A 16,246-nucleotide genomic window follows, 5' to 3' on the forward strand; every position below is an offset into this window, starting at 1 on the left:
TTTTAAAAAACTCACATGCAATATTAAAAATGTTTAATCAACAAAATGAACTAAAAGTAAGGATTATAACATAAATACCTTGTTTCTTTATCTGACCTGATGTCCAAAATGTCAGCCAATCTTGAATATGATATGTTGCTCTCAAAACTAAAGATTTGGTACTATTTTCATAGAGGTGTCATAGATTGGGTTATTTCCATTTGGTACCTCAAGTTGTCTTACCATGGATTTTTTTTTTGGGGGGGGGGGGGGGCAAGGGGTGGTTGTTTTTGAAATAGCATCTCCATGTGTAGTCCGGGCTGGCTGTGAAGACATACCTAGCCTGGGCTAGCAATGATATCAAGATCCTCCAGCTTCAGCCTCCCATGTATTGGAATTAAGGGTATGTCCCAAACATAGTTTATTTATCTATTCATGAAACTGGGACATACTATGCAGCCCAGGCCAATTTCAATGTCCTCCTGTCTCAACCTCCCTAGTTCTAAGATTTCAGTCCTATACCATCATACTTAGGCCATGGTAGGGGGAAAGCTAAAGACAATCACATTTAAATAAAAACCTTTCAAAGAACCTATTCTTTTTTGTGTGTATGTGAAAATACTGTACAGAGGGGTTACACTTACATGGGCAAGATAATGAGTACATTTCTTATCAAGCATTGTAGCTTCCTCCTTTGTTTCCCCTTCCTATCCCTTCCCATCCTCCCCCTGACCCCCAACCAATCCTCCCCGCTCCCCCTCTCCCCCCACCAAAGTTGTAAAGTTCGTTTTCGACGTAACGACTTGTACATCTCATTGTTGCAATGGGTCCACCTGTATACCTATTTAAACGATTTGTTTTTCCCCTTCCCCTCCACAAATTATACTGACATCAAATACAGTGAAAAAAGTGGTTATACTGTGGGGGAGGGACATACAAAGCAACAAACAAATAATCTTATAAATGTGTTAGAAACAATCACATGAAAGAAAAAAAAACATTTGAATACATATCTTAGGGTTCATTTCCCTAACATCACCTTATCTGACCTTTTCTGCTTGACTCAGACATATACTAGTTATTGCAAATAAGGGAAACCATGGGACCTATGTTTCTTTGGGCCTGGCTTACTTCACTTAATATAATGTTTTCCAAGTCTTTCCATTTCCTAACAAATGAGGCAATGTCATTCTTTCTGATGGAGGCATAGAATTCCATTGTGTATATATACCACATTTTCTTGATCCATTCATCTACTGAGGGGCATCTGGGTTGGTTCCATATCTTAGCTATAGTAAATAGTGCTGCAATAAACATAGTCATAGTCGTGCTGGTAGCTTTAGTGTGGTCTTGTTTGTAAACATTTGGGTAAATGCCCAAAAGTTGGATTGCTGGATCATAGGGGAGCTCTATGTGGAGTCTTCTGAGGAACCTCCATACTGCTTTCCAAAGTGGTTGAACAAGTTTACACTCCCAACAACAATGAAGTAAGGTTCCCTTCTGTCCACATCCCCTCCAGCATCTGTTGTTATTAGAGTTCTTGATTTTAGCCATTCTAACTGGAGTGAGGTGGTATCTCAATGTTGTTTTGATCTGCATTTCTTTTATGGCTAGGGAGGTTGAGCATTTCTTCATGTGTCTATTGGCCATCCTTCTTTCCTCTTTAGAGAAGTTTCTCTTTAAGTCTTTAGCCCACTTATTTATTGGGCACTTGTTTCTTTGAGGATTTGTTATTGGGGGATTTAATTTTTTAAGTTCCAAGTATATTTTAGATATGAGACCCTTGCCCGTTGTATGGCTAGTGAAGATCATCTCCCAATCCATAGCTATATGTCATTTGCCCTGCAGAAGCTCTGCAATCTTATGCAATCCCATTTGTCCAACCTTTCTTTGATTTGTTGTGTTTCCGGGTCTCTATTCAGAAAATTTCGGCCTGAGCCAAGGAGATCTAGGGTTTCTCCTATTCCATCCTGTAATGTTTTCAGAGTGTCAGCTTTGACTCCGAGGTCTTTGATCCATTTAGAGTTGATTCTGGTGCAGGGTGATATATAAGGATCTAGCTTTAGTTTTCTACAAGTAGTTAACCAATTTTGCCAGCACCATTTACTGAAGAGGCTATCTTTCTTCCATTCTATTTTTTTTAGCTCCCTTATCGAAGATTAGATGGCTATAGATCTGTAGGTTCATTTCTGGGTTTTCAATTCTATTCCATTGGTCCTGAGGTCTGTTCTTGTGCCAGTACCAAGCTGTTTTGATTACTATGGCTTTATATTAGAGTTTGAAATTTGGTATTGATATTCCTCCAGCAGTGTTCTTTCTGTTGAGGATCATTTTTGCTATTCGGGGTCTTTTATTGTTCCATATGAATTTTTGGATTGCCTCTTCTATTTCTTTGAAGAATGAGGTTGGAATTTTGATGGGTATTGCATTGAATTTGTAGATAGCTCAAAAAACCTATTCTTTTAACAATAACACAATGCATGTGGCAAAATGAAAACCTGAAGCTTGATTTCAACAAAAGCTGTTAGTGTTAGGGGCTGGGAAGGTGGCTCAGTGGTAAGAGCGCTTGCCTCGTGTGCCTGAGGCCCTGGGTTCGATTCCTCAGCACCACATAAGCAGAAAAAGCCAGAAGTAGTGCTGTGGCTCAAGTGGTAGAACGCTAGCCTTGAGCTGAAGAGCTGAGGGACAGCGCCCAGGCCCAGAGTTCAAGCCTCACAACCAACCAAAAAAAAAAAAAAAAAAAAAGCTGTTAGTGTTTTCCTTCCTGTAACATGGATATAACATGTATGAACCCAGAAGAAAAAAAAAACTTCTAGGTTTGCCTCTCCTCAAATGTTAAACATTTAAATAAAAATGTCACCAAAAAATAACTGAAAATCCCTCTTATTGTCCTAAATCTTTCTCAGACACTATTGGTAATTGAGTCCCCAAGATAAAAGGATTAATGGTTTCTGCATGGAATTGACTGCTCAGTTTCCTAGAGGCAATAGACTAAATAAGAACAAAGGGTAATTTGAATCCCCCAACAGTAAAAAAGTGAGTTTTCTGAAAGGGGAAATTAAATGATTTAAGATAGATTTCTGACAAGAATGATACCATGTGATCTGTTAGACCCACAGAAGAAATTAGGGCACAGTAAAGATTTTCAGAGCAGCTTCCAAAGACTTGGGAGCTGTTTCAAGGCACAATTTCCAAAACCACTGTCCCAGTACAACTAACCCATCAACAAATGGGCAAATTTAGAAACCCCAGGAATATACTGTGTATGCCTGTTAGTAAAATGTATATATTTATGAAAGTTTGCAGGAAACATGCATTCTGACCACAGGACAAATAAAAGTATACATGTGAATAAAACATTACCTAACACATTCTGAGAAGCTTACTGGTAGCACTGTTGGTGTGAAAGTATCCTGCCCCAGAATGTAGCAGCAGATTCAGATAGTGAACTAAGTGGCAGACTAAGTGGCAGAAGAACATACTTTAACCAGCAAATAAGATAAAAAGCTGCCAGCATGTTAAGTTCTTCACACACTTAAACCCTAAAAGTATTTTATTACCAATCACGAGAATGCTCAGTAACAACCTTGACAGGTATCTAATCAATTTTTTACCTCTATCAGTGATCCTAAAATGTCCTAAACTCTTGTGATTTTAAACAAATGCACTTCCCAGAAAGAGAGAGAGAGTGTGTGTGTGTCAAAATCATAAACACATGGGAACAATGAGAACGAAAGCCAGAGAAGTGGTTCACCGGAGTAGATAGGAGCTACCAACAGGGAGAATGATCCTAGACTTTCAACTTTTGGTAGACTTGGCAAGCTTTCAATTTCTATAATGTATTGGGGCCTACATGAATATTTTTAGGCTTATCATGAAACAACTTTGAATCTGAAATATTTGTATCAATTTCTGAAGAACAAAAACAAGGAATTAGAAATTGAGTACAGAATCATCTACAAAAACATACAAAGGACAGGTTGATACTACTCTCAATATACACTTTTTTCAGAGATGGTTCCACAACTGATGTCCCAAAAGCCTTTTTCAGCATTCATAGCCCAAGTAAATTAAGGGCAAAAAAGACCAAGAGTAACACCTGAAAGTAACACATTATCCCCCTGCTTCTGAATGCTAAATCACTACCTGCTTCCTATTACAAATGAAGAGGATGCCAGTCAACACCAACACAATGTGCCAGCTTACTTAATGGTATTATTTTGCCTTGCTTTGTAATTACTCCCACATTCCCCAGAGAGAAACTAATGGATTACTAAAAATAAAGTGGAGATTAAGTGACTCACTTGGAATGTTTTGGCTCTCAACTTAAACTGGCTTAAACAAAAAGGAAATGTATGGGCTCAATACTGATGCCCAGAGGACAAGTATCAGACCCAGTTTCCCTGGATTCTGGACTCTGTCCCCTACTCTGTGTGGCTTCCTGCTCAGGCTGGGAGCCAGGAAGCTGTAGCTACAATAGATCTCATACTACCATACAATACTCAGAAGGAAGAAGCAAGCAACAGCTTCCAATATGAGAACACTTAGCCAGATGCTCCAGGCAAATCTGCCTTGGAGTCTCACTGGCTGCAACAGGATTACAAGACCATCCCTGAGATCATCCCTGGACCACATAACATCCAACACTGACTGATGTAGCCAGAGCTGTAGAATCAGTGGTGGACAATGCAGAATGGATTGCCCCTACCACCCCTCAATAGGGACAACCTGGAGTGACAGTCAGTTGTTAAGCACATAACATGGAGAATAAACTCTATGCATGATACTGATCTAACCCTACCCTAATGTCTACTTTATTGGCAATAATGTGTTTCACAAGATAAAATAAATCACCATTGTGAAATATTTATATATAAAATTAAAGTCTCAAAATCTAGATTATAAAAAATTTTGAGAAAATAACTTTTTTTAAAAACAACATTTTGGTTTCTGTCTCTCCAATTACAAAATTTGAACACACTGGCTGTGAGTGTAACTCAGTGATGCAGTTCTTGCCTGGCATGGTCAAGGCCATGAGAAGAAAAGGAAAGGATGGGGACAGAAGGGGGGAAAAGGAACCAAAGTGAAAGGGGGAAGGAAGGGGAAAGAGAAAGGGGGAACAGTGAAGGGGGAAGGAGGAAGGGAAAAGGAAAGTGAAAAAGAGGAAGGGGGAAAGAGGAAGGTGAAGAGTGAAAAAAATAAGGGGAAAAGGGAAAAGGAGCAAAGGGAAAGGGGAAAGGGAATTTAAACAGAATCAACACTTTGTGAGTATGCTAAATACTTACCCTGTTTGTTTTTCAGTCATGGCAATGAAAACATAGCAACATCTGCATTAATGATGTACAATCTGGAAAAAAATGGAAATAAAGAACATGAGAAAGGTAACTAAGATAGAGTGGTTGCCTATTTTTGTTCTGAAAGGAGCATAAAGCTTTCCTGGAGGAAGCAATTACAGTTCAAGTAGACATGAGAGAAGATGCCTACCTACAGTTAAGAGCATCAAAAATATTCTGTAAATTATTTAAAATATTTTTTAAAAAGAAAAGAACCCAAATGCCCACTGGTAAATAAATTGATAAATTAGATAAAATATAGGTAAAATGACTCAGCAATAAAAATTAATTAGAAATAAAAGATCACATGCAACAATTTAAAAAAAAACTCATTTCAACCCCCAGTTATACACACATACACACACACACTCACTCACTCACTCACTCATTCTGCCCGAGACTATTTGTAAAAGCAATACAAGATGTGGGGTTGTGAATTATTCAATGGACTTCATATAGCCTTAAATTTTTTTAGTGTAGTCTAACTTCTGTTAAAAAAAAAAAAAAAAAAAACCTATTCACTCAAATGTAACTTAAAGCTGGATAAATCAACTTAAATTCCTAGATTTCTAATCAAGGATCTAAAGAAATAGTTCTGAAAAGAAAAAGAAATGTGAATCTCTGATTCAAGTACTTGATTGCACTTCATCTTACTGCATAAAAATCTCTGCAAATTCAAGCCAGGCACTGGTGGCTCAATGCCTGTAATCCTAGCTACTCAGAAGGCTGAGATATGATGATCATGGTTCAAAGCCAGCCTGGGCAGGAAAGTCCATGAGACTCTTATCTCCAATAAACCTCCAAGAAACCAGAAGTGGGGCTGTGGCTCAAGTGATAGAGCACTAGCCTTGAGCTTAAGAGCGCAGGGACAGCTCCAGGCCCAGAGTTCAGGCTCCATGACCTGGGGCAGGGTCGGGGGGAGATACCTCTGCAAATTCAGCATGCCATGGAGTAAACAATCATATCCATGAAACTGAAGACACAGGAATCACTTTTAATATTTACAAGTAGAAGATAAGAACTTTATCCTTAAGCTGGGCGCTGGTGGCTCACGCCTGTAATCCTAGCTACTCAGGAGGCTGAGATCTGAGGATCGCGGTTCAAAGCCAGCCCGGGCAGGAGAGACCGTGAGACTCCTATCTCCAATAAACCACCAGAAAACCGGAAGTGGCGCTGTAGCTCAAGTGGTAGAGCGCTCGCCTTGAGCTGAAGAGCTGAGGGACAGCGCCCAGGCCCAGAGTTCAAGCCCCACGACCAACCAAAAAAAAAAAAAAAAAAAGAACTTTATCCTTGGCCAGACAAGGAAAAGACACCAACAAAACAAAAGCCAGGCTACAAAGCACTAGGCCCTCCAGTCTCAGCCATGAGACAGGATTGATTGCCTAGGCAAAATATTGAAATCTGATCTCTTAAAACTTTAAAAAAAAAACACTCCCAATTAAAGGAGATTTAAGTCCACAAAAATTTATCTAAACTTCAAAAGTAGTGCTTCCTGGTAATATCATGACAAGGCTGGGGATAATAGCATGTCTATCTTCAGATATTGTCTAATTTTAAGTTTCCTCATTGTGTATGACATCCAGTCATGCTGCAACATTATCTATGTTGAATTTTTTTTTAATGTTTAAAGAACCAAACAAGTATAGGTAGAAGCCTCAGAACAGAAAAAAATATTTGGAATATATATGTCTAAAGAACTCCAGAATGTATAAAGAATGCCCACAAAAACAAAACAAATAAAGGTCACTCATAAGGGTATCAAAGACATCAATAAGGATACATATGGACAAATGGATAGCCTCCCTATCAAACTACAAATTAAAACTACAGTGACATAAAATTACATTGGCCAACATGACAAAAATTTTAAAACTAACATCATGTCTTAGGATGAGCCACTCTTCTCTCATACACTGCTGGTGAGAATATAAACTAGAAAATGTACAGTCTGTAATAATGCAGACTACAAACCAACCCCAGGAAGGAACCCTGGGTAAACAAATACCTACCTCCTAAGAAGGCTCATGCATGAGTTTCTGGGACACTTAAAATAATATTCAAAGAAGCACTAATAGCCAAAGCCCAGTAACAATCTATATTCATAATAAAATACTAGACAACAGGAATCAGTCACCTTTTTCTGTAAAGAGCTAGACAGTGGATAATTAGACCATACTGTCTTGGTCCCATCATATCTAATTGATTCTGCTGCTGAAGTACAAACAAGCTTTAAACAATATGAGTTTGGTTGTTACAATATTTTTTCCCCTAAAGCTAGACATTACTGACTAAAGTCAGTAAGCCTAATTACTAATAGAAGATAAGGTATGGAGGATCCAGATCAAAGCCAGCTGAGGCAGAAAAGTCCACAAGACTTTTTATCTGCCAAAAGCCAGGTTCAAGATACAGCTCAAAGATAGTGAAGCAAACTGAATGAGAACATGAAACCCTGAGTTCAAGTCCCAGAACTAGCAACAACAAAAATTTTACAAAACAGACAGCCAGTCTAGCAGCTGTGGTTTCACCTGCTATACAACACTGGTGAACCTTACATTTAACTAACATAATGTTGGAAGAAGCAACGCAAACATACAAGATAAAATACTACAAAATTCTATTCTATGAAGTACAGAAATAGATAAAATTATGGTGGTGGTAGTAGTAGTAGTAGTTATCTTTGGGGGGTGAAGGAAGTAAAAAGCTGTGAAAAGGAACAGGCTTGCCAAGCTATTAAATTCCCTGATTTCAGTGAAAGTTTCTTGCAACTTGGGAAAATTCACTGATATATGCATTTAAGACTTACGTGATATCATTTCAATCCACTCAGTGGATTCTTTCACATAGCTCACTGTCCCTAGACATCAAACTCAATTGCCACATGTTTTCATAACAGGCTCCTGAAGTTCCACCTCTATTTTCAGAGGAAGATCTGCATGGCAACCTAACTTCTCTTCCAGGATGCAGAAGTACTTTAGAGAACAGCAGTGATTAGACAGAACCCACATGAATGGCAGAAGGTGAATGTAGTACAGAGGGAGAGAGGAAAACAACATATGGGTGGATGAAGACCCCTGTAGGATAAAGTCCTACATTTTAACATAATCTGCTCAATAATCTATACAGAATAGAAAGTAACTTAAGCTGCTTAAAAGCACTATTTGGAAGGTCACCAATCTTGCCTTTTGGACAAAAATCATGACAATTTTAAAGCTTACTAAGGTTCTTAAAAGACTGTTGAAGGGATTTATTTCCAGTCCAACAATTTCTTCCAAGCTAACAGCTTAAATGGTCAGGAAGTTCCCATTTTACAAATAAAGACCCAAACCTGATATGAGTGATAGCACAGTCAACTTTCTAAGCCTGCATGCTTTCAACAATTTCTATATCTTGATTTCATCTTATGCCTAAATGTGGTAAACTGAATTTTATTATGTTTAAATTTTAATTAAGACATTGTAAGGGTCACAGGAAGTCACTAGGGTGAAAAGCAAATTTATTAGGAAAGGCAGAGATTATTCAAAAGCCAGGACAAGATCACAGGCATCACACTGTAAGGATTTACATCCTATTACAATGAGCTTTTATCATGAGTGAAATGAAAAGAGGAATAAAGAAAGAAATACGTGAAAGGAATAGAAATGTGTTCACTGTACTCCATAACTGACCTGCAAGAAATTAAGACTACACAAAGAAGCTAGAAACATAAAAAACTCCATTTTAGTGGATCTCACAGTATAGAGAAGCTGTCAGGCTTTTGTAACAATAATTTAATGTCATAAGAGTTATAAAGCATGTACAAGTGCTATGGGAGCTGGGAATTAACAGGAAATAAGTATTAAAATGCAAGAGGGATGAAATGCAAGTAGGAAAAGGAAAGGAAGTCTTCCCACAAGTGAAGGAAATGTGCTTCAAGTTACTACAGATGAACAAGGTAAAAAGGAGAAAGAAGCATCATTCCAGGCAGAGAGGGTGCTTTAAGCCTGGAGGCAAGACTGAGGCAGTCATTTCTTAGGACCAACAAGGTATTTGAAGCAGACAAAATTTGGTGCAAGAAAACAAATATGATGGTGGGATTTGTTGATCACAGGTTTGCACTTTATCTTATAAGAATTATGGAACTCTTGAACATGGGGGAATGAGAACTTAATATAAGAAATTAAAAGAAGGGCGATAACATGTCTCCAAATGTTTTTGTATAATTCTGATATTTAGAATCATGGTAATGTCTTACTGGAAAAAAAAAAAAAATACTGAGCATAGTGGTACATGACTATAGTCCCAGCACTTGGAAGCCTGAGACAGGGGATCGCATGAGCCCAAGAGTTCAAAAAATAAAGGTAAAATATGCAAATGATTAAGATCAATGAGTATGTGTAAAGAACATTAGGAACATATAACTACACTAAAGAGAATGCAAGAGAATTAATCACTTTGGAAACCAATGTCTTAACTAGAAAACTAAGGCTAGGGATACAGGAAGAAAAAAGACAGAATTAAAATGAAATCAGACTTGACCCAGAATTATCACCATGATCTCTTAATACTCATTTTGACAGATGGCTAGACAGATATAGATGTAAACATGTGTGCATATATACAATTTCCTATCTTCTGAGAGACAGGGATATGGACACATTAACCACCCAGATACTGTTTTCTGAACATTATCCTCCAATAAAAAAGAACCAGGTCTGCTTAGAGAAATGTCCAGTCTCAAAACTGGGGCAGAGAATATACCAGACGGGTCTAAAAATGTCTTAAGGTACCACAAAATTAGAAAATATATTCAAAAAGGATGGGAATGCATTAAAAAAGGCTCTGAAACAACTTAATTAATGAAAGTATAAATTTCATTAGATGAAAATTTGAAAGTTCATATTGATACCAGGATATTCATACCTGTAATCCTAGTTGCTAAGAAGGCAGAGATCAGGAGAATCACAATCCAGGCCAGTTGGGAATATGGCGCAAATGATAGGAAGGGTGCCTGCCTTGTAAACATGGGACCCTGAGTGCAAACCCCAACACTACACATATTTGTGCATGCACATATACACATACACCACATAAGCAATCACAAATATGTGTACTTACAGATATCTGAATGCATAAATAAATGCAAGAGTAGACCAACTTCTTTCTTGAAGAAATTCAATTAATAAAGGCAGAAAAAAAATGGTGAAAATCCATCCTTTCTTATACTCTGTGGGGTATAATCCACTACTAATATTTTTCACTATAATCAATTACTACCATCATTTATTTGGTGGCAACCTGCCCAGATCTGGCCAACAGAAACCAAGATCTGGGAAGGTTGTCATTTGACCAGTATCAAATAATCCTATTCTTTGAAGATCAAATCATTTGAAGATTAAAACTAGATGTTTCGATCTAATTTTGTTGTTGTTGTTGTTTTTTTAACCATAGAAGCAGCCATTTCTCTAAGACTATCTTCCTTTTTCTAGAGAATGGTATTTTCAATTCAAAACTTAGGTGCTACATCTGTTCATTGCTATTAAACTCTTAATGGATGGAGAAAGGGAATAAATATGCTTTTTATGCTACACACACACATTTTCATGTATAAATACAGAATTTTTTTAAACATCTTGACAGACTGATTATATGAGAAATGGAAAAGTCCATGATGAATCACAGTTTAAAAAAAAAAAAAGTGAGCCGGGCGCTGGTGGCTCACGCCTGTAATCCTAGCTACTCAGGAGGCTGAGATCTGAGGATCGCGGTTCAAAGCCAGCCCGGGCAGGAGAGACCGTGAGACTCCTATCTCCAATAAACCACCAGAAAACCGGAAGTGGCGCTGTAGCTCAAGTGGTAGAGCGCTCGCCTTGAGCTGAAGAGCTGAGGGACAGCGCCCAGGCCCAGAGTTCAAGCCCCACGGCCGACAAAAAAAAAAAAAAAGTGAGATGGTTTGCCTTACCAACTATAATCACAGCACAGCAAGAATTGTAAATGTGTATAGAAAGACTGAGTTACTTGATAATGGTACTTGTGCATACACTTATCTATGGGGAGCAAAAATTAAATGAGTTCTCATTTTACTTTCTATGTAAAAAAAATTCTAATTTAACTGAATATTTACATGTAAATTCAAAATTGTAACACTTTTAGTATACAATAAAAGAGTATTTTATAGCCTCACAAAAGGTTAACAATTTAAAACAGGAAAGTCATAAAGAGAAATAATAAACTCATTGTACATTACAATAAAGAACTTCTGATTAAAGGACACCATAAAGAAAATAAGCGACAAATTATAAAAAATTAACTATCTAGGGGCTGGGAAGGTAGCTCAGTGGTAGAGTGCTTGCCTTGCATGCATGAGGCTCTGGGTTTGATTCCTCAGCACCACATAAGCAAAAAGAAAAAAGCCGGAAGTGGTGTTGTGGCTCAAGTGGTAGAGCACTAGCCTTGAGCTGAAGAGCTGCGGGATAGCTCCCAGGCCCAGAGTTCAGGCCCCACGACCGGACCAAAAAAAAAAAAAAAAATTTAACTATCTAGGATGTACAACTCTAATAAATGTGTAAGAAGGACAATTGTTCAAGAGAAACAAAGAAAATTCTTAATTTCACATAATGAGGCTGAGTTCCTTTAGCAATTAGAGGCATCTATTTAACTTGACTAAACTTTAAATCAAACAGTGTTGAGGATAAAGATGTAGGGCAAGAAAAATGCTCAGAACTCAAGTGGAAATGTATTTTTTACAATGTACATCATCACTTTGGAAAACAGTCAAGCATGGGCCTATCTGATAATTCCACCCCTAAAGTTTATGTTTACCAGAACATAGGTCTCACTGAAAACAGCACAAATTCCAATAGTAAAATCAGAAGCCAATACAGATTTTTTTATAAAGTCAATGATTTTAAATGTATCAATGGGAAAACCTAATGGGACACAGGACACTTTGAGCAACTTTTTAGGAAGTTATAAAATTTAAAAATAAAGTTTTAAATTAGGCTATGGAACTTAATGAAGGCTGGATCAACATCTCATCATAGTTGTAAAAGTTTCTCTGCTTTAGTTGTTGTGGTTGTTTCCAAATCATATGCTATTAAGGACTCCAAGAGATGGCCCCTAGCTTTGGATACAGTGTTAAGTCTAGTGTTAGGATTAAATGGGGGCGGGGAGGGAGGAGAGAATGCATGTAGAGATCATTTATTATTTAGAGAAAGTACCTTAATTCACAAAACCCAGTTACAATATTTGAGATAGCATCATTTCACACCATGGATTTACAGAAGGGGAAAAGAGGGCTGGGAAGGACATATTTAAGGAAAAGGCAAAACAAAATGTTAGTTCCCTATAGGGACAGGTAAGATTGTTTTTCAGGTAATAAAAAATTGTTTTTATCAATTTATTCAAATATACTATATATACTGGAACAGCATAACTTTCAACCTAAAAGATTAAACTTGAAATCAATATAACTAGAATTTAAACAAACTGCATGAGTGTAATGCTCAGTCTCCACTGTGTCCCTCAGACACTTGACTGTCATCTGCTTGTTAAGATGCTCTGTCTGTGGTTGGGGTGAAGAGTGAGTACTCAGAGCGTAAGTCACCACCCTCAAAGCAAAAAGCTCTTCACACCATATTAAGTGAATAGATTCTAATACTGTAAAATATATATATATATATATATATAATACATAAGCCATATATTTTAATTTGGTATCAAAGATACTATTTCTCTTGGGTTTAAATGTTATATAATGTTATTTAATGTTATATAATGGTGTTTATTTAGAATTTAAATATTATGGACCATATTTTGTGAGTGACAGTATGTACAAGTCTTTATAACAGATGGTAAGTTACATAGAGACATCAAGTGACAGTTCTAGCTGATTCAGCTCTAATTCATTTTCTTTGCTTTCTAACAGCACTATTTCAAAAAGAGCAATTCCATAGCCCCACAGAAGAGATTTTCATTTTAAGCAGGAGTGACATCTTTATGTAAGAAGCAATTGCACAGGTTAACAGAAGAAATGAACTGCCATAGAATACACTAGAGATATGTTTTTGCAAGCCATTAGTTCTCATTCTCAAGGGTATGTGTGTGTGTGTGTGTGTGTGTGTGTGTGTGCACGCGCGCGCATGTGTGTGTGTGTGTGTCTGTGTGTGTGTGTGTACTATCAGTCCTACAGTCACTGAATTTATTAAGCCATAATTTTGTTACACAAATCTCCATTCTTTTCTTCAGAGTATACTGAATAAATCAGAAGGCAATGTTTGCTTTCCTCTCCACAGTAACAACTGTGCATTTGGACTGAATTCTAAATAATCAGGTTCTTTATGGAATTTCTGAAATGCAGCCAATATACAGATCTTTTCACTAAAAATAAGCATGAAGGAAATGGGCTGAAATCATAACTGTTCTATTTAACTACTCAAAATGTGGGAGGAGAGCCTGCTCAGGAAAAGCTGGATCAACACACACAGATCTCACCATCTTTGCATATGCTCTAAGGTCACCAACACAGCACTTTTTTTAAGAACCTGAAGCACGAATATTCAATTAGCTGATTCACAGCATCAGCATCTTCAGCCAATCACAGTGTCTTTCTATCCTGGTTCGGCTGTACTAGGTATGATTATGAGTATGTTTAGTATGAGTGAGAATCTAGATTAGATCCCCTGCATAGTAAACAAAACTCATCTAATCTAGATGTTGGTATGAAGTTAATTTTGTATTGGGGGTGGGGCTCACATCTACAATCTGTGACCAGAGAGTAATAGAGATTATTCTCAATAATGGGAATGAACTTCATCCATGAGCTTCAAAGGCCTTAAGACCTACACAAAGATTCTCAAAGAAGAAACACTGCCTCAAGACTACATCAACTGTTCATGTTTACAGTCTGCCCTACAGACTTCTGACTTGCCAGCAAAGGACTAAGCCAATTCCTTCCTTAAAGTCAGTCTCAATCACTCTTTACACTCATTATTTTATAAACATATGTAACATGCATGTGCATAAACTCATGTGCAGACACACAATTCCTATTGGTTGTGTCTCTCTAGAAAATGTTCACTAATAAAAATCTTTACCAATACAAAAAAAAAAAAAGGAAAACGAACACTTTCTCCCACACATAACAAAGGAATTCCAATATTTAATGTGGGTGGGGTTTTCTCACACCACCAGTTTTTCAGTTTTTGGTAGACACCCACAGGACATCCATCCTACATTGTTGACATAGTGTTCCAGGAAACCCCACAGGGGCATGTTCTCACAAGACTGCCCCCCTTCAGATGTCAGCTGAGAGGCAGGGTCTCTATACTTCTGATAAGTCATACAAACTAGAGGTTCTTATGATCCTCTACTCAGACTGAACAATTGCTTGGAATGGCTCACAGAACTCAAGATACCAATTAAGTCAATTGCTAATGTTTACAGATTTGTTACATACAACTGAGGAAGAGTCAAATGGAATAAATGCACAGGGCCAGATATGGGTAGAAAGGATGTCTTCTTGATAAACCATATAAACTAGGGGTTCATATGACCCTTTGCTTAGATTTGATAATTGTTTAGAATGGCTCACAGAACTCAAAAAATCAAAATGTTGAAAGGATAACCCAGATCAAGATATATTGTACACATAAGGTGCTTTGTTCAGTAGCAAAGAAAAAATACAATACATATCCTACAAAATTAAGAAAAGTAAGAAAAAGATGGGTGAGAATGTTGAAAGGAATAACATTGAACAAGGCACATTGTACTCATAAACTGCTTTGTTGAATGGCAACATATAACTACCTTAAAATAATAAAAATAAAAATATATAATAAAAATATTCAGAAAAAGAGAATTCAAATCAATTAATCAGTTGCTTAGGTTTATTGTTCTGTTACATACAACTGAGGAAGAGCCAAATGTAAGAGTTGCACAGGGCCAGGAATGGGTAGGGTGTCTTCTTGGAGGAAACCACCTGGATGTGTTCACCATCCCAGAAGCCCATCTTTTCAGGATTTTATGAAGCAAGAAGGCTTCCTCTTAGAGACTTCATGTAGTGATTTAATCTGCCATAGTTGATTAACCATATGTGAATAACAATTCAGCTTCTAGAAAGTTCCAAATTTTCCTCCCTCTTTCTATGAAACATGAGAAAATTTATCTGGATTTTAATCGGCACACTGGAAAATACCATCAGATAGTGAAAACACAGAAGTGTATCATGTTTAAAAATAATTTTTAATTACATAAGCTAAAATACATTTGCCTATTAGGCTTCTTCAACAAAATTATTATAAAAATGGTAGAATATGGATGAATCCGTAAGAAAATATAAATTCAGTATTAAACATACGTGGAAATAGCTTTTTTCTTAGGTAGAACTATGGTTTGAACTCAGGATCTATGTTTACCAGTCAGGCAATCTACCACTTGAGCCATGCTGCTATCCCTAAAACACCTTCATTAACAATTTAAATTTAAAAAAAAAAAAAAAAAAGCTGGGTGTTGGTGACTCAAGCCTTTAATCCTAACTATAGGAGACTGAGATCTGCAGATCAGGGGTTCAAAAGCCAGCTGTGTAGGAAGTCCATAAGACTCTTTATCTCCAATTAACTATCCCCATAAAAACTGGAAATAGAGCTGTGGCTCAAGTGGTAAAATGCTAGCCTTGATCAGAAGCTCAGGGAGAGCAATGCAGGCCTTGTGTCTCAAGCCCCTGGACTGGCACACACAATTAATTGAAAAAAGTGAAGTATCCATCATCATAGAGCTATTAAGTTAGCTATTCATTTCAAGTATTTTATACATTTGATGCTACTAAGCCTGAATTGTTGATTCAGGCCTGTAAACTGGGATAACACTTGTAAAACACCTGTAAATACTTTCCAGATTGCTCAAAAAGTATTCAGTGATTCTCCTAGAAATGGATCCTACTCAAATAGTACAACAGAAGA

The 16,246-nt window shown here is 37.2% G+C and overlaps 1 protein-coding gene across 8 annotated transcripts in view; it reads right to left on the reverse strand.

The window, feature by feature from the left end:
• The window catches only part of Sipa1l1 (signal induced proliferation associated 1 like 1), a 332,505-nt gene that overhangs the window by 191,218 nt on the left and 125,041 nt on the right, over positions 1-16,246 (reverse strand). For all 8 annotated transcript variants that reach the window (XM_070030941.1, XM_070030933.1, XM_070030924.1 and 5 more), the window contains one exon: positions 5,265-5,326. The gene's annotated coding sequence lies outside the window, so the exon portion shown is untranslated. The remainder of the gene's footprint in view (positions 1-5,264; positions 5,327-16,246) is intronic.

This window comes from Dipodomys merriami, unplaced genomic scaffold (genome assembly GCF_024711535.1).
Source record: "Dipodomys merriami isolate MVZ:Mamm:240054 unplaced genomic scaffold, mDipMer1.0.p SCAF_1, whole genome shotgun sequence".
Taxonomy (NCBI): Eukaryota; Metazoa; Chordata; class Mammalia; order Rodentia; family Heteromyidae; genus Dipodomys; species Dipodomys merriami.